The sequence below is a fragment of the Cibotium barometz genome, chromosome 25 (assembly GCF_041138505.1).
Source record: "Cibotium barometz isolate CiBa-2024 chromosome 25, ASM4113850v1, whole genome shotgun sequence".
In the NCBI taxonomy this organism is placed as follows: domain Eukaryota; kingdom Viridiplantae; phylum Streptophyta; class Polypodiopsida; order Cyatheales; family Cibotiaceae; genus Cibotium; species Cibotium barometz.
The window spans coordinates 10,085,517-10,102,230 of record NC_141070.1 but is presented as its reverse complement, the minus strand read 5'-3'; the positions used below and the strand labels follow the sequence as shown (position 1 = coordinate 10,102,230).

The following is a 16,714-nucleotide window of genomic DNA, read 5'->3' as shown; positions in this document are numbered from 1 at the left end:
CCAGTGTAGGTGGCAGGCAGGTGCTTTGTGGAGCAAGTTAGAGTGGACACATGGCTGGTTACTCCCTTTGTACAAAGGGAATAAGGTCCGGGCGGTGGACATTGGGTTATGTCCACCTCGGGACATCAGTGCGTGTGAACACTGGGCCGGTCATAATTTATAAGTGAGTTTTGGTCGCCCAAAACTTAATGAAGTGTGTACACACTCACTTATAAAATAGTGCTACCTCCTAAGGCTAGGTTTATGACCAATACTTACCGCCTGTCACATGCCACATAACCATGTCAGCAGACAGTTTCACACGCACGGTTCGCGGGCGGGCGTCCCCTTACCCGTAACTACACATTGGTCAAGCAAGCATGAAAACAGCATGCAATTTCAATTGCAAGCAAGTACATAAAGATGCTATGCAATGCAACATTGGTATGGACAATCCCCGTTCATGAGACTATACCAAAATAGACGTGCTCCAGGCAAGTACATGAGGTACCAGACCCAATGGAACACCAATCCACCAAGCATTTCCGAGCATGTACACGTCCCAACAGAAAGCCAAGTATCATATGAGTGGCATCAATCCCCGGCATAAACAACTGCCATGGACACTAGTCCAATGTACATACATGATAAGAAAGCACGGGTGGACCAATTGGGTGGCCAAATGGTGACATTAGGACAAGTGGTAACTTGGTTGGAGCGCTACCTGCATGTCCAGGGACTTGAGTTTGGGCACTTGGATATGATTTCCAAGCCGACATCGAACTGGTGGTAAGATTCTTTGCATTGCTCCAGTGACGTAAATTTAATCATTGTCACGTGATTTATAGACCACTTTCATACACGAGGTCATCCTTGTTGGTGTTTGCACCGCAAATCGGTTGTCGGCCTCTAGTGTATCTAGGGGAGAGCATGTCTTTCTTTAGGAGGTTGTAGCTTCAGCAAGGTAGTGCCTGTTGGATACATTAACTCCCGGAGGTACGTAAGATGGTCAGGCCGTCATCGACCAATACTTGGCGTGGTGTTGTGGGGCAATCCACAAGTTTTGTTTCTTGCATTCTAGACCTATGTTCCTAGAGTGGTCTTGTGTTGGAGATGGAGTGTGGCACCGCTACCATGGTGCGTGCTTATCAGGCCTCTACACAACCGTGCTTCTATTTCGATGAGGATGATGGCATAATCGAAGGTGTGGTACAACCTCTGGTACAGACTGCTAGTGCTAAGAAGGCGCGCTTGGAGTTTCAAGGGGAGGAGGATGTGGGTGATGCCTACAAGGTGTCCGTTGTAGATAATCCATTTGATGATTTGTGAGGATCCACACTCAACACTACTCTTCTGAATATACAGTGCCATATTTTCATTTCTTGCTTTCTGCTACATGAATGGATTTTGTTTTGGCATGGATTAACTTTGTGTCTATTCACTTTTTTTTTTAGGCACTTGCAAACATTGTGCTATTGTGTAAGGTTAGACTTGTTGAAATAGTTATAGCTTCATTGAGTGATGCTTTTATATTGATTGGATTGACTCAAGGTTGCCTCCTTCTCATTATCATGTTTTTTGTATTATCCTGCCATGCTATGCTGAGGACATGGCACAAGAGATGGCTCAGAGCAAGCGATTTGATAGTGCTGCAAGATAGAGATTTGCTTCTACGTGGACGATGAATGCTCACAGGCCTAATGTTAATGTTATGTTTTGTTGTGAGCTGTGTTACCTATTGTCTTTTTGTAAACATGATGTCCTTCTATGTGGATGATGAATTCTCAAAGGCCTAACCTCATGTGGTGTTTTGTTTTGAGATGTGTTAGCTATTGTTGGATTCATGGCATTGTCAATATTACAATGTTTGTCCATGAGTGCTACAAAGGATAGTATATTGTGTGTTGGGAAAGGAGCTTGGGAATGTAAATGAGCTAATCGTGATGTCGATCAACGATAATATGTAGTTGTCACATCCGCATATGGTTCTACCTTGGAATATGGCTCCCAATTTGTTATCCAAATCGTGTATGTGAGAGAGAAATATATTGGAACTATACTTTCACTATGATCGATAGATTTCGGCACAATAGTGGAAATTTATTGTAGTTAGCTCGCTTTTTCCCGCTCGCTTTTCGACCTCGTTCTGTTTTCTTCGCTTGCCTTGTGGAAGAAGGGGTGGTCGGGCTCTTCACAGGCTGAAGGGATCTTGCCACTCCCACTCACAAGGGTCCCATTGTACATGCGCAAAGGTCAGCTTTCCCAAAGCCAAGAGCTGACACGGGCCACCTTGGCCGAAAAAGGGTCAACGTGCCACAGGTGATCATAAAAGCCAAGAATCCTCACCTGTTGAAGTGGGACAGCATTGAAATCCTCGGTGGCGGAGAGAGTGAGTCAACCCTAGGGTCCATCTGGAAACACGAGCAATGGGTCCACCATTTGAATCAAGGACTGAAGAGATCTTGCCACTCCCACTCACAAGGGTTCCATTGTACATGTGCAAAGGTCGACTTTCCCAAAGCCAAGAGCTGACGCAGACCACCTTGGCCGAAGGAGGGTCAATATGTCACTAGTGATCATAAAAGCCAAGAATCCTCAGCTGTTGCAGTGGGACACCATTGAAACCCTCAGTGGCAGAGAGAGTTAGCCGACCCTGGGGTCCATCTGAAAACACGAGCATGGGCCCACCATGTGAAACGACAAGTAGGGGGATATCATGACAAGTGAAGGCTTCAAGCCACTGTGAGCAGGGAGAATGGTCTTCCAATCAGGGCACCGAGGGGGGAGGCAACGGGAGTGGGCTGTGGTATGGTTACATTGATGGTGAGGGTAAGCTGGTCTCTGCCCCGGATCCCAGCGAGATGTTTGTCATGTATCTCTTAGTGGGGTGGGGTGGGATGGGATTGGAGGCCCCGGATCCCGGCAAGATGTTTGTCATGTATCTCTTGGTAAGGTGGGGTGGGGTGGGATTCGAGGCCCAAGGAGGAGGCAGAGGGAGAGGGGGCGCACGTTCTTGAAGCTGGGTCCACTCTCCCAAAATGACTCAGCGGGACCGGCACTAGGGCGCCCCCAGACAATGTTGGAGCGAGCACCCAAGGTGTGGCCACTAGACACATCCTGAAGCAGGGGTTCCAAATTAAAGGTTCGTATTGTCTCTCCCCATCTGTAGTCCAAGGAAACTAGGAATGGGCAAGCTTGAGGTGTTCCCAATCTCAGATCAAGCTGGCTACAAAGCGGCCCTCGAAGGAGTAACTCAGACTACAAGAACGGGCCTCCATGAAGATTCACCGCACACTAGAGATCCGTGCAAGTAAAATCCGTGCGAGAAGAAAAGCCTCTAGGGCTCACTTCCTAGCTGAAGGCCTCAAAACGACCAACTTGCTCAACAGGGCTCTGCTCTGAATAGCTGGAGCAATGATGCCACGTCCCCATAATGACAAGGCTGGCCACCTTAGCCTACGTGGTCCGACCATCTGTCCTTGCCCAAAGAAAGTTCCTAATCGGTGCATCTGTCCAAGGCATGCGTTGGAGAACACCCAACAGAAAGTATGGTACCACATGGTAGCCATGAGCACCTGGTTGGCCACAACCACACGACCAGCAAGGGAGAGTCAAGGGCAAGTTGACCGCTGTTGCAGTAAAGGAGCTTCTTCCACATGCTCAGAAGAAGAGGAACAAGCTGCTGCTCATGCAAGACATCTATCCCCACCTTACAAACCAAATGTCAGACCCTCCGCCGCCTTTGCGTCCCGCCAAGCTGCGGCCCATGCTTCTTCGCCCAGTTGACCTGAGAGCAGAGGGTGCAGGAGATAGAAGGTCTTGTAGGAAGTTGTGGTGCCCTAGGACCTCTGGGTGTTGCAGCTATGTTAGAACTTGGATACATCCAATGTTTTGCTCAACCATTCTTGGTTGTGCTTGAAGTAAGGACCTGCAAAGTGTGGCTGCAACTTTCATTGATGCTGGTTTCTTGTGGAATTGAAGAAAAAGACTTGAACAAATTTGCTGGGATAATCTTGTTGAGGATCCCTTTGTTTTTGGTGTTCTCTCTTCCTGTTTGTACCCCATGTCTTAGGGTTGTTGAGACATGCTTAGATATCATCTATATGCAGAAAGTTTCATATGGTTTTGATTGATGAGTTGTTCTCTGGTATATGTTGTTTGATTTGAGATTGTCGAGAGAATACATGTATGGATGAGGGTTTGAGGTTTGCTGAATCGGGTCTGAGACAGTTAGCTCAAACTGTGAGTCAGCGGCATGTGGCTGAGTCACCTAGAGTCAGCTATATATTTGGGTTAGTCAATTGATGCTATTGAAAGGTAGATCTTGTCTTGTCTAAAGCCTGTGAATTCTAGGTTGACAATCTGAGCATAGTGAGTCATACAGTCTCATAGGTTGTGGGCTGGATGTCACTATTTGGGCATTCTCTGCGCTTCAGGCCTATGGACGAGTTCTGTAGGATGGACTGGCATCTTATGGTTGGGGACTTATGTCTACACCGAGAGCCAGTAGGCTGGATATATGGGTTGGGATTGTGTATCTGCGCCCAAATCCAGAGTGTGGTACCACGGACTACAAGCTAAATGAATAGGGAGACTGTTCAATGCATCCTTGCATAACATGTTTGCAAGTTAAAAATCCTGTCTTTGCATGAACTATTTGATTGCATGCAAGATTTGTTTGTGTAGTTCACATGTAGGGGATGCCCTCTTGTGAACCGTGCGAGTGAAACTGTATTCTGACCTCGTTTGTGGGCTGTAGACAGGTGGTAAGTACACCACTTTACTCTTTTATGAGTTAAAGCAATGTATTCTTTGTTTTGCAGGTCCACACTTTAATAAGTGTGTCCGCCCAAGTTATAAGTGAGATTGGGCGTCCACACTTCATTAAAGCTCGGGCGGACAAACTATAAGTAAGAATAGACTAGAATTCCCTTCCGGTCGGCTAGGCGAGTGTCCAGGCACCCTTCCCACTAAATTTGTGTGGAAAAGGGATGGCTATGGACTGGGTGGCAGTATGAGGACCTGCCACCATGCTATTACTCATTTTGAAAATTACCTCTCTCTACACTCTCTCTCTAGAAATAGGCGCCCCCCTTCAAGAGAGCCTATTTTTGTTATTCTCTCTAACTTTTTGCTTGGTGAGAGTGCTGATTTTCATTCCCTCTTTCTCCCAGCTCCAATGGAAAGCTTGAAGATTCTTCCTTTCACAGTTAAGCCTCCAGTTGCTCACCTTTTCACTCTATCTCTCTCTTCTAAATGAATATGGAGTCTCCTAACCATTCTACCGCCCCCAAATTCTGCTGAAACCCTAATTTTCAGAAACCCTAATTCTGCAGAAACCCTAGTTTCAGAAACCCTAATTTTGGAGGAAACCATACCAAGCTGTGCCCCTTACTCATAGGCATCTAAAGAGCCCAAAATGCCCAATTTTGGACTCATATAACCTGCTTAAAACCCTAAAAATCAGAAACCCTAATTTCAGCCGGAAGTGGAAAACGGTCACATTCAAGCTGTAGTTCGTCCGCACGGAGGTGGAGCTCGACATTGATCGTCCAATACTTGGTAAGAGCATTTTGCAAGCAATTTTCAATTTGAGATTCAAATGCTTTGTCAATATGGTCTCCTATGTCTCGGTCCTGGCACACACATGTGTATGTGTATGGATGCCAGTGGAGCATAGCTGCGTTTGACAAGCTTCAAGGAATCAAGGAACGAAGCTACTCTCAAGTGAAGCTATGGATTCCATCGTCTACGACAAATTTGTTTGCAATGCTGTTTTCATGAACATGGATGCACTTGAACAGTTTGGCATGTGAATGCCCGTGAGGCTTGTAACAGTTTTCCTTGATAATAAAATCTATTACAAGGGGGGTCGGCCCTTTCCGGCCCTAGTGCAGTGTGCAAAAATAAAATTCAGCTTCTTACTCTATTGTGTTGCGCCATTTAAAATTGTTTAATTATGTTAATAGCTTAAGTGTTTGCTAAGATTGTGCTCAACCCCGACCGGGGGAATCTCATTGGTATCAGAGCCTAGGATCTTCCTCCTTTCTGTGTGGAAGACGGTCCTAATCTAGCTTACACTAGCTGTTAGCATTCTTAAGCATTATGGCGAGCCAAACAGGTACTTCACGGGATGTAAATCCAAGGAAGAGTACATATGTGAAGCCAAGAGGAGACAATGTGCATGATGATACTCAAATGCATGAACAATACACTGCTGAAAATGTTTTTCTTGGGTCACATGATGGTATTGCACATGCCGGACAGCCATCTTATGTTAGAAGGGAAGGAAATGCAACTCATGTATATATGGGACAGCCATCCCGAGGTAAGGAGAAGGCTATACAGAGTGATGCACATGATGCTATGCAGGCTGAAATTGCAGACCTAAAAAGGCAATTATGTATGATGCAAAAACAACTCAAGGATATGCATGAAGACTCACAGTCAAGGCATGTATCTCGTGTGTCAAAGCATTCTCCTTTTGTGAATGATGCATTGGAAAATGTTGCCATGGAATTGGGGGTTCAACCAAGAGATATGGCTGTCTCTTACCTCATGGGACAAGGTGATGTAGTTACTCGAAAGGAAGGAGGGCTTAGGTTTAAAAAGCCTCCTCTTATGAATCAACATGCAGCTGAAACATCAAAGCTTAAATCTATTGTGCGACAGGAAAGAGAAGAGGCGTCTGCTACCTCTCATCATGCCTCTACCGCACATGTTTCTCCTCCCCACAGGTCATCTATTAAAGCTCATGAAAGTCTTCTCAAGGAACCGACTCATAAATCAGCCCCTCCTCATGATGGAATTGAGCGATATGTTCCTACTAATGAAGCAAATAAGCAACCAATCGAGAGAGATGAAGAGGAAACGCATCAACATAAGAAGAAGAAGACTAAAGAGTTTACTGCAGGTGACAAAACAGTTAAGTTTGAGTATTTTCATGGAGAATATGATTCTACCAAAGCTCTATCTTTTATCTCCCAATTTGAAATTGCTTTTCATGAGGGAGAATTTTCAGAATCATCAAAACTCAGACATGTGGGCATGTACATGAAAGGCACTGCTGCTCATTGGTGGTTGGCCGAGAAGCTTTCCGGCAACACCATTTCTACATGGGCTGAATTCAAACAAAAGTTTTATGATCAATTTTTGCCTCCAAATTTTACTCAGGATATATGCAGGAAGTGGGACAGGTTGGAGCAAAAAGAAGGGCAATCCATTACCTCTTACGTCTCCAAATTTTGGGAGGTATTAATGGAAGTGTTACCCTTCATGACCGTTACTGAAGAAGAAAAGAAGAGGAAATTTGAGTCAGGATTGCAACCCATCTTCCAAAGAGGACTACAAATCTATCCAAACCAAACTCTTCGTCAACTCATAAACTCGGTCTTGGCTTCCGAAGAGCTTAATGTCAAATGGGTGCAATCTAGAATTGACCAAAGCTTGGGCAAGGGTAAGGAGAAAGTTGGTTTTAATGTGCAAAAGGGTGGACAGCCCTTTAGAAGAGATTTCAAAGCCATGCACAAAGCTGAAAATTCAGATTTGAAGGATGTAAAGCCCCCTCAAAGAGCTGAAAATGCAAAAGAAAAGAAACCGTGGCAGAAAAAGGGTGTTTATGGCTTGACTCCTCAACAAAGGGTACAATACATTCGTGAAGGCAAATGCTTTAAATGCGGTAGTAAAGATCACATCTCTCCACAATGCCCTAACAAGAATAAGAAGCCAGAAGAGCCTAAAGTGCATGTCAACATGGTATATGATGTACAGGGCAACACGGGACATGCAAACATGCATAGAATGGTATGCAAAGCATGGGGACAACTAAAAGACCAGCCAGCTTTATTCATGTTTGATGACTGCTCCACTGACAACTTCATCTCCACTGATATGGCTGCTGCCTTGGGGATTGAAGTAGGTGACATGGGACCCGAAATTCATGCATGTTCAGCTTTTCTGGAAAAAGATGTGAAGGTTACACCCCTTATTGGAAAGCTGCGAATGCATATCCAAGGATACCTCGACCACGAGAACTTTCTCGTTGCCCCTCTTAGTGGATGTGATGTATTACTGGGAAAACCTTGGCATGCACGCCTTGAGCCTACCAAGAATTACAAGACCAACAAAATCACTTTTATGTATAAAGGTAGAGAGCATCATTTAGATGCAGGTGTGTCGGGTGATACTATCCCCGTTGTATCTCATATACAAATCAATAAAGCAATGAAAAAGAGTGTTTCTTCGTACTTGGTTTTTGTACGTGATAATGTGGAACACAGTAATGTACATGTGGACACTCTTACTAAAGAGAGGCTGAAATTTTTAAGCGAATTCGGGGATTGTTTTGCTGACTCTTTACCTAATGTAATGCCTCCTTCACGGCCAGAAGATCACCGCATTGAATTAGTTCCAGGGAATTCACCTCCAAATAGGCCAGCATATCGTGTTAGTGCTTGCCAACAAGAAGAGATTATGAAACAAGTGGGTGAACTACTTGAGAAAGGCTTGGTGCGGCCTAGTTCTTCGCCATTTTGTTCACCCGTTCTTCTTGTACAAAAGAAAGACGGTTCATTCCGTATGTGTGTGGATTACAGGGCATTAAATAAGATTACCATCAATAATCGGTTTCCCATACCGAGGATTGATGATATCTTGGACAAGCTGGATGGATCATCTTGTTTTAGTCGCATTGATCTTAAAAGCGGCTATCATCAAGTGCGAGTGATGCCACAGGATGTACATAAGACAGCATTTCGCACTTCTTTTGGTCTCTATGAGTATTTGGTTATGCCATTCGGTCTTACAAATGCCCCGGCTACTTTCAATCGCATGATGGACCGAATTTTCAGAAATCATAGAACTTTTACAGGTGTGTTCTTTGATGACATTCTTGTATTCTCCAAGAATGAGGAGGATCACAAAAAGCACTTAAGAGTGGTCTTTGAAGAACTAAGGCAGCATAAGCTTATGATCAACGCCAAAAAGAGTGAATTTTTCCTTTCAGAGATTCACTACTTGGGACACATAGTATCAAAGGATGGTGTACGAATGGATCCTGCAAAGATCCAAACCATCAAAGATTGGCCAGAACTTAAATCTATTCATGAAGTCCGAAGCTTTCTTGGTCTATGTTCATATTACAGGAGATTTATCTTTCACTTTGCAATGATTGCTTCGCCATTGCATGAACTCACCAAGAAACGTACTATGTTTAAATGAACAGAGGTTGAGATTAATGCTTTCAATAAGCTCAAAAATGCCATTATCACAGGGCCAGTCTTAATCATTCCAGACTTGCAAAAGCCATTTGTGGTAGAATGTGATGCTTGTGGCAATTGCATTGGAGCCGTCTTAAATCAAGAAGGACATGCCATTGCATTTGAAAGCAGGAGATTGCAAAATGCTGAACTTACTCTTGATGTTTATCAGAAGGAATTATTGGCCGTCATTCATGCTCTCACAGTATGGAAACATTACTTATTGGGAGCTGAATTTGTTGTCAAAACTGATCACCAAAGTTTGCGGTACTTTCTTACGCAAACTAAACTCTCTGAGAAACAAATGAGAATGGCCAATTTTCTCTCAATGTTTCATTTTCAGATTTTGCATACTCCTGGCAAGAAAAATGTGGTAGCAGATGCATTGTCCAGAAAACCATATGTGGCTGCAATTTCGGTTGCTTCTCATCAAGACTTGTCTACTATGCAAGAAATGTACCATTTGGATGCTGATTTTTCAGATTTATGGGCTGATTTAATGACTGGTCATACACATGCTTCTTATGTGGTCAAAGATGGTTATATCATGAAGGATAACTGCTTATGTGTGGTTTCAAACATGAGACAAAAAGTTTTGGATGAATGTCATGCACCACCTTATGCAGGGCATAGAGGGATACTCCCTACTACTCAAATGATTGAGAGATACTTCTTTTGGCCAGGTATGAGGAAAGATATAGAAGCCTATGTACGTGCATGTGTCACCTGCCAAAAGGTAAAATTTGATAGGCAAAAGACTCCTGGTTTGCTTCAGCCTTTGCCTATTCCGGACCAGCCATGGGAAAGCATTGCAATGGATTTTATTATGGATTTGCCCCGCACCCCAAATGGCAATGATGCAATATGGACAATTGTGGACAGGTTTAGTAAACAAGCACATTTTCTACCTGTCAAAAAGACCATAAAACCAGAACATATGGTCAAAATTTTTGTGTCACAGGTATTTAAACACCATGGTATGCCCAAATCAATTGTGGGAGACAGGGATCCCCGAACAACAAGCCTCTTTTGGAGAGCTCTTTTTGATAACATGGGCACAAAGCTGAATTTTTCTTCAGCCTATCATCCTCAAACGGATGGACAAAGTGAAGCTGCAAATTCAGCTGTGTTGGATTTGCTTAAATGCTATGTGACAGATCAGAAATCTTCTTGGGAAAAGTATCTACCGCTTGTAGAATTTGCATACAATAATACAGTACATGCTTCTACAGGCAAGGCCCCATTTGAGATCATTTATGGCAAAGTGGTATTGCCACCTATCTTACGCACAAAAAATGAGATATTTCCTGCTGATGACTTTGTCAGGGACCTTGATATTGCCTTTTCACAAGTTCGGACAGCCATTGCACGCTCTCAAGCAAAGCATAAGAAAGCTGCCGACAAGCATAGAAGGCAATTGGACATTAAAGAGAATGACTTGGTATTGCTAAAATTTGAGAAAGCTAGACTCAGGAAGAGGTCTGGCAAGGAGAGAGCATGCCCAAAACTCTCTACCAGGTATTATGGACCCTTCAAGGTGATCAAGAAGATCAATGATGTGGCTTTTCGACTTGCTTTACCGGATCATTGGAAGATTCATAATGCATTCCATGTGAGCCTCTTGCGCAAATATGTGGGACCGGAACCTTTGGAACCGGTTATGGAAGATCCACCAGAGGTGGAAGAGCTGGAAGAGGTATTGCAGCCAGAGCAAATTGTGTTTCATAAGGAGCGAAAGTTTGCAGGTGGCAAACTCCAGAGGCGCTACCTTGTGAAATTCAAGAACTATTCTCCTATGGATGCAAAATGGATGGATGAAACATACTTCCAGGAGTATCCGCAGCTCCTTCAAGCATATTTGGAAGCATTTCAGTTGCGGTCAACTGTTTAGAAGCAGGGGAGGATGTCACTATTTGGGCATTCTCTGCGCTTCAGGCCTATGGACGAGTTCTGTAGGATGGACTGGCATCTTATGGTTGGGGACTTATGTCTACACCGAGAGCCAGTAGGCTGGATATATGGGTTGGGATTGTGTATCTGCGCCCAAATCCAGAGTGTGGTACCACGGACTACAAGCTAAATGAATAGGGAGACTGTTCAATGCATCCTTGCATAACATGTTTGCAAGTTAAAAATCCTGTCTTTGCATGAACTATTTGATTGCATGCAAGATTTGTTTGTGTAGTTCACATGTAGGGGACGCCCTCTTGTGAACCGTGCGAGTGAAACTGTATTCTGACCTCGTTTGTGGGCTGTAGACAGGTGGTAAGTACACCACTTTACTCTTTTATGAGTTAAAGCAATGTATTCTTTGTTTTGCAGGTCCACACTTTAATAAGTGTGTCCGCCCAAGTTATAAGTGAGATTGGGCATCCACACTTCATTAAAGCTCGGGCGGACAAACTATAAGTAAGAATAGACTAGAATTCCCTTCCGGTCGGCTAGGCGAGTGTCCAGGCACCCTTCCCACTAAATTTGTGTGGAAAAGGGATGGCTATGGACTGGGTGGCAGTATGAGGACCTGCCACCATGCTATTACTCATTTTGAAAATTACCTCTCTCTACACTCTCTCTCTAGAAATAGGCGCCCCCCTTCAAGAGAGCCTATTTTTGTTATTCTCTCTAACTTTTTGCTTGGTGAGAGTGCTGATTTTCATTCCCTCTTTCTCCCAGCTCCAATGGAAAGCTTGAAGATTCTTCCTTTCACAGTTAAGCCTCCAGTTGCTCACCTTTTCACTCTATCTCTCTCTTCTAAATGAATATGGAGTCTCCTAACCATTCTACCGCCCCCAAATTCTGCTGAAACCCTAATTTTCAGAAACCCTAATTCTGCAAAAACCCTAGTTTCAAAAACCCTAATTTTGGAGGAAACCATACCAAGCTGTGCCCCTTACTCATAGGCATCTAAAGAGCCCAAAATGCCCAATTTTGGACTCATATAACCTGCTTAAAACCCTAAAAATCAGAAACCCTAATTTCAGCCGGAAGTGGAAAACGGTCACATTCAAGCTGTAGTTCGTCCGCACGGAGGTGGAGCTCGACATTGATCGTCCAATACTTGGTAAGAGCATTTTGCAAGCAATTTTCAATTTGAGATTCAAATGCTTTGTCAATATGGTCTCCTATGTCTCGGTCCTGGCACACACATGTGTATGTGTATGGATGCCAGTGGAGCATAGCTGCGTTTGACAAGCTTCAAGGAATCAAGGAACGAAGCTACTCTCAAGTGAAGCTATGGATTCCATCGTCTACGACAAATTTGTTTGCAATGCTGTTTTCATGAACATGGATGCACTTGAACAGTTTGGCATGTGAATGCCCGTGAGGCTTGTAACAGTTTTCCTTGATAATAAAATCTATTACAAGGGGGGTCGGCCCTTTCCGGCCCTAGTGCAGTGTGCAAAAATAAAATTCAGCTTCTTACTCTATTGTGTTGTGCCATTTAAAATTGTTTAATTATGTTAATAGCTTAAGTGTTTGCTAAGATTGTGCTCAACCCCGACCGGGGGAATCTCACTGGATGGTGGTCAGTGTCAACTGAGGGCTTTTTCAGGACAGAAAGGTATCAACTGGGTGTTAGATAAGGTTAGCTGAGCAGAGCTATTGGAGGTCAGATCTGACATGGGAGGATAGCTGGAGGAGTCAGTTGAATCGGTTTGAGGGGTTTTGAGAGCTTTTCTATGTCAGTTGAAGGACTGAGGACATCAGTTGAGTAGATTGGTGCTCTGGATTTGTGTTGTGCTAGTATTGTTGTGTTAGTTTATAGAGCCCTCCCTACGGTGGTGTTTTCGGACGACCTATAGAGATAGACTTCCCCGACACATCATTGTTTTGGTGCCTCCACAAAGGAGTGCTCCGAAGCACCCTTCAGTTTGTGTGTTGCTCACACCAGGCAAGTTTGTACTTATGGAGAAGCCACGACTATGTTATGGACATGGATCTGAGGATGTTAATGCATTTGTTCACCATGTTAGGAGGGAGTGCAAACATGCAGGGATTAGAAATAATATGGCTCGAGGGATGTTCCTTGCACCGAGGATTACAGGGCCTGCGGCTCTTTGGTATTCTCCCTTGCTTGAGCATGTGCAAGATAGTTGGAAGCTATCATCCAAGGCTTTGATTAACATGTTTTCAATGGATGGAGACAGAAGAGAGGCTTGGATAAACCTCACTAGTATCAGGCAACGTGACGGAGAGATTATTGATGACTTCTAGCTGAGGTATGAGGATGCTTGGTTTGCTTATCTCTAATCTGCCACACTAGCTCCAAGGCTTCCACAAAGAGCATAAACTAGAGGTAGTCGTACACAATATCATACTATCAGACAAATCAAGATAAGCAAACCAAGCATCCTCATACCTCAGCTAGAAGTCACCAATCATCTCTCCATCACGCTGCCTGATACTCGTGAGGTTTATCCAAGCCTCTTCTGCCTCCATCCATTGAAAACCTATTAATCAAAGCCTTGGATGATAGTTTCCAACTATCATGCACATGATCACGCAAGGTAGAATACCAAAGAGCCGCAAGCCCTGTAATCCTCGGTGCAAGGAACATCTCTCGAGCCATATTATCTCTAATCCCTGCATGTCTGCCTCTCTTCTAACATGGTAAAAAAATGCATGAACATTCTCAGATCCATGTCTATAAGAAACTGGTGGCTTCTCCATAAGTACAAACTTGTCTCGTGTAAGCAACACACAAACTAAAGAATGCTTCAGAGCCCTCCTCTACGGAGGCACCAAAACAATGATGTGTCGGAGAAGTCTACCTCTATAGCTCGTCCGTACACACCACCGTAGGGAGCGCTCTATAAACTAACACCACAACACCAGCACAACACAAATCCAGAGCACCAATCCACTCAGCGGATGTCCTCTGTTCTTCAGCCGAGACAGAAACACACTCAAAACCCCTCAAACCGATTCAGCTGACTCCTCTAGCAATCCTCCCATGTCTAATCTGACCTCCAATAGCTCTAATCTTCTCTTTAAACCTCTCACCTAACCTTATCTAACACCCAATTGATACCTTTCTCTCTCGAAACAGCCCTCAATTGACACTGACCACCATCCAGCCCACAACCTATCAGACTGTCAGACTAACTATACTCAGATTGTTAGCCCAGAGTTACAAGCTTCAGACAAGACAAGATCTACCTTTCAATAGCATCAGCTGACTAACCCAAAATATAGCTGACTCTAGGTGACTCATTCAGATATTGCTGACTCATAATTTGAGTTGATTGACTCATACCTGATTTAGCAAACCTCAGATCCTCACCCACACATGTATTCTCTCAACAATCTCAAATCAAATAACATATACCATAGCATAAACAACTCATCCATCAAAACCATAGGAAACTTTCTACATATAGATAATAACTGAGCATGTCTCAACAACCCTGAGACATGGGATTCAAACAGAAAGAGAGAACACCAAGAAACAAAGGGATCCTCAACAAGATTATCCCAGCAAAGCTTTTCAAGTCTTTTTCTTCAATTCCACAAGAAACCAGCATCAATGAAAGCTGCAATCACACTCTGCAGGTCCTCACCTTCAAACACAGCCAAGAATGGTTGAGCAAAACATTGGATGTACCCAAATTCTAACAGAGCTGCAACACCCAGAGGTTCTAGGGCACCACAACTTCCTACAAGACTCTATCTCTCCTACACCCTCTACTCCTAGACCCAAGCTCAATCAAATTCTATGTCCCCTTCTTCCCAAAACAAAACAATTTATTCAACAACAAGCTACACAGAGCTTCTACACCATAAACACCTTGGCTCTCTCAACTCCTTCTCTATGCTCTTTCCAATTGCTCCTATCATAACTCTTCTCCACTATACTTCCCCGCAACCATGCGCTCTCTTCCAACTCACCTCAATACTCTCTCTCTCTCCCTCCCCTAATTCCTTCTATTCTCCCAACTCCTCTTTTTGCAACTATCCTCCCCATGCATCTATTGCTCGTATCCTCATCAACTACCCCACAACTATGGTACACATGCAGCAGTTCTACCTTCACTTAACTGAAACTGATAACATCAGTTCACTTGTAGCAAGTGGATGGAAAAAAAGTCTATCAACGGCAAAAGGCCTACAGAAAAAGAAAAGGGTGGATGGAAGAGCTGGGAGGGCGGAAGAGGCCAACTAGGCGAAGATGCGTGGGCAGCAGCCAGGCGGGGCACAACGGCAAAGGGTCAAACATTTTGTTTGTCAGGTGGGGATAGATATCATGCACGAGTAGCAGCTTGCCCCTCTACTTTTGAGCATTTGGAAGAAGCTCCGTTACTGGAGCACTGGCCGACTCTCCCTCGCTAGTCGTGTAGTTGTGGCCAACCAAGTGCTCAAGACTACCATGTGGTACCTTACTTCCTGTTGGGTGTTTATGCCTTGGACAGGTGCATTAACTAATTAGGAACTTTCTTTGGGCAAGGATAGATAGTCGGACCACATAGGCTAAGGTGGCCAGCCTTGTCATTATGGGGGTGTGGCCTCATTGCTCCGGCTATTCAGAGCAGAGACCTGTTGGGCAAGTTGGTTGTTTGAGGCCTTCAGTTAGAAAGTGAGCCCTAGAAGGCTTTTCTTCTCGCACGGATTTTGCCCGCACGAACCCCTAGTGGGCGGTGGATCTTCACCGAGGCTCGTTCTTGCAGTTTGAGTTACTTCTTCGAGGGCCTCTTTGTAGCCTGCCTAATCAGAGCTTGGAGACACCTCAGGCCTGCCCGTTCCTAGTCGCCTTCGACTACAAATGGCGGGAGTCTCCACCAACCTTCAATTTGGAACCCCCTCTTCACGATGTGCACAGTGGCCACACCTTGGATGCTCGCTCCAACATTGCCTGGGAGCCCCTCAGCACTGGTCCCACTGAGTGACTTTGGAAAAGCGGACCCAACCCCACCAAGACATACATGAAAGACACCTCGCTAGGATCCGGGACAAAGACCAGATTACCCTCACCATCAACGCAACCATACCACAGCCCACTACCACCCCGCTCCCCCCCTCTGCTCGGCACCCCCTTGGGGGGGCTAATTGGAAGACCATCCTCCCCGCCCACAGTGGCTCAAAGCCTTCACTCATCATGATATCCCCCTGGCAGTCCTCGATTCAGATGGTAGGTCTATGCTCGTGTTTTTCTAGATGGACCCCAAGGTCAGCTCACTCTCTCCGCCACCGAGGGTTTCAATGTTGTCCCACTTCAACAGGTGACGATCCTTGGCTTTTATGATCATCAATGGCACGTTGACCCTCCTTCGGCCAAAATGGACAAAGATTATAATATTGACAATGCCATGTATCCAACAATAGCTAACATATCTCATAACAAAACACCTCATGAGGTCAGGTCTTTGAGAATTCATCATCCACATAGAAGGACATCATGTTTACAAAGTGACAATAGGTAACACAGCTCACAACAAAACACGCCTGTGAGCATTCATTGTCCACTTAGAAGCAAGGCACAA

General features: G+C 44.5%; 1 protein-coding gene across 4 annotated transcripts in view; it reads right to left on the bottom strand.

Moving 5' to 3' along the window:
- The window catches only part of LOC147624230 (tRNA-specific adenosine deaminase TAD1-like), a 118,320-nt gene that overhangs the window by 32,286 nt on the left and 69,320 nt on the right, over positions 1 to 16,714 (bottom strand). The gene's annotated exons all lie outside the window — the stretch shown is intronic.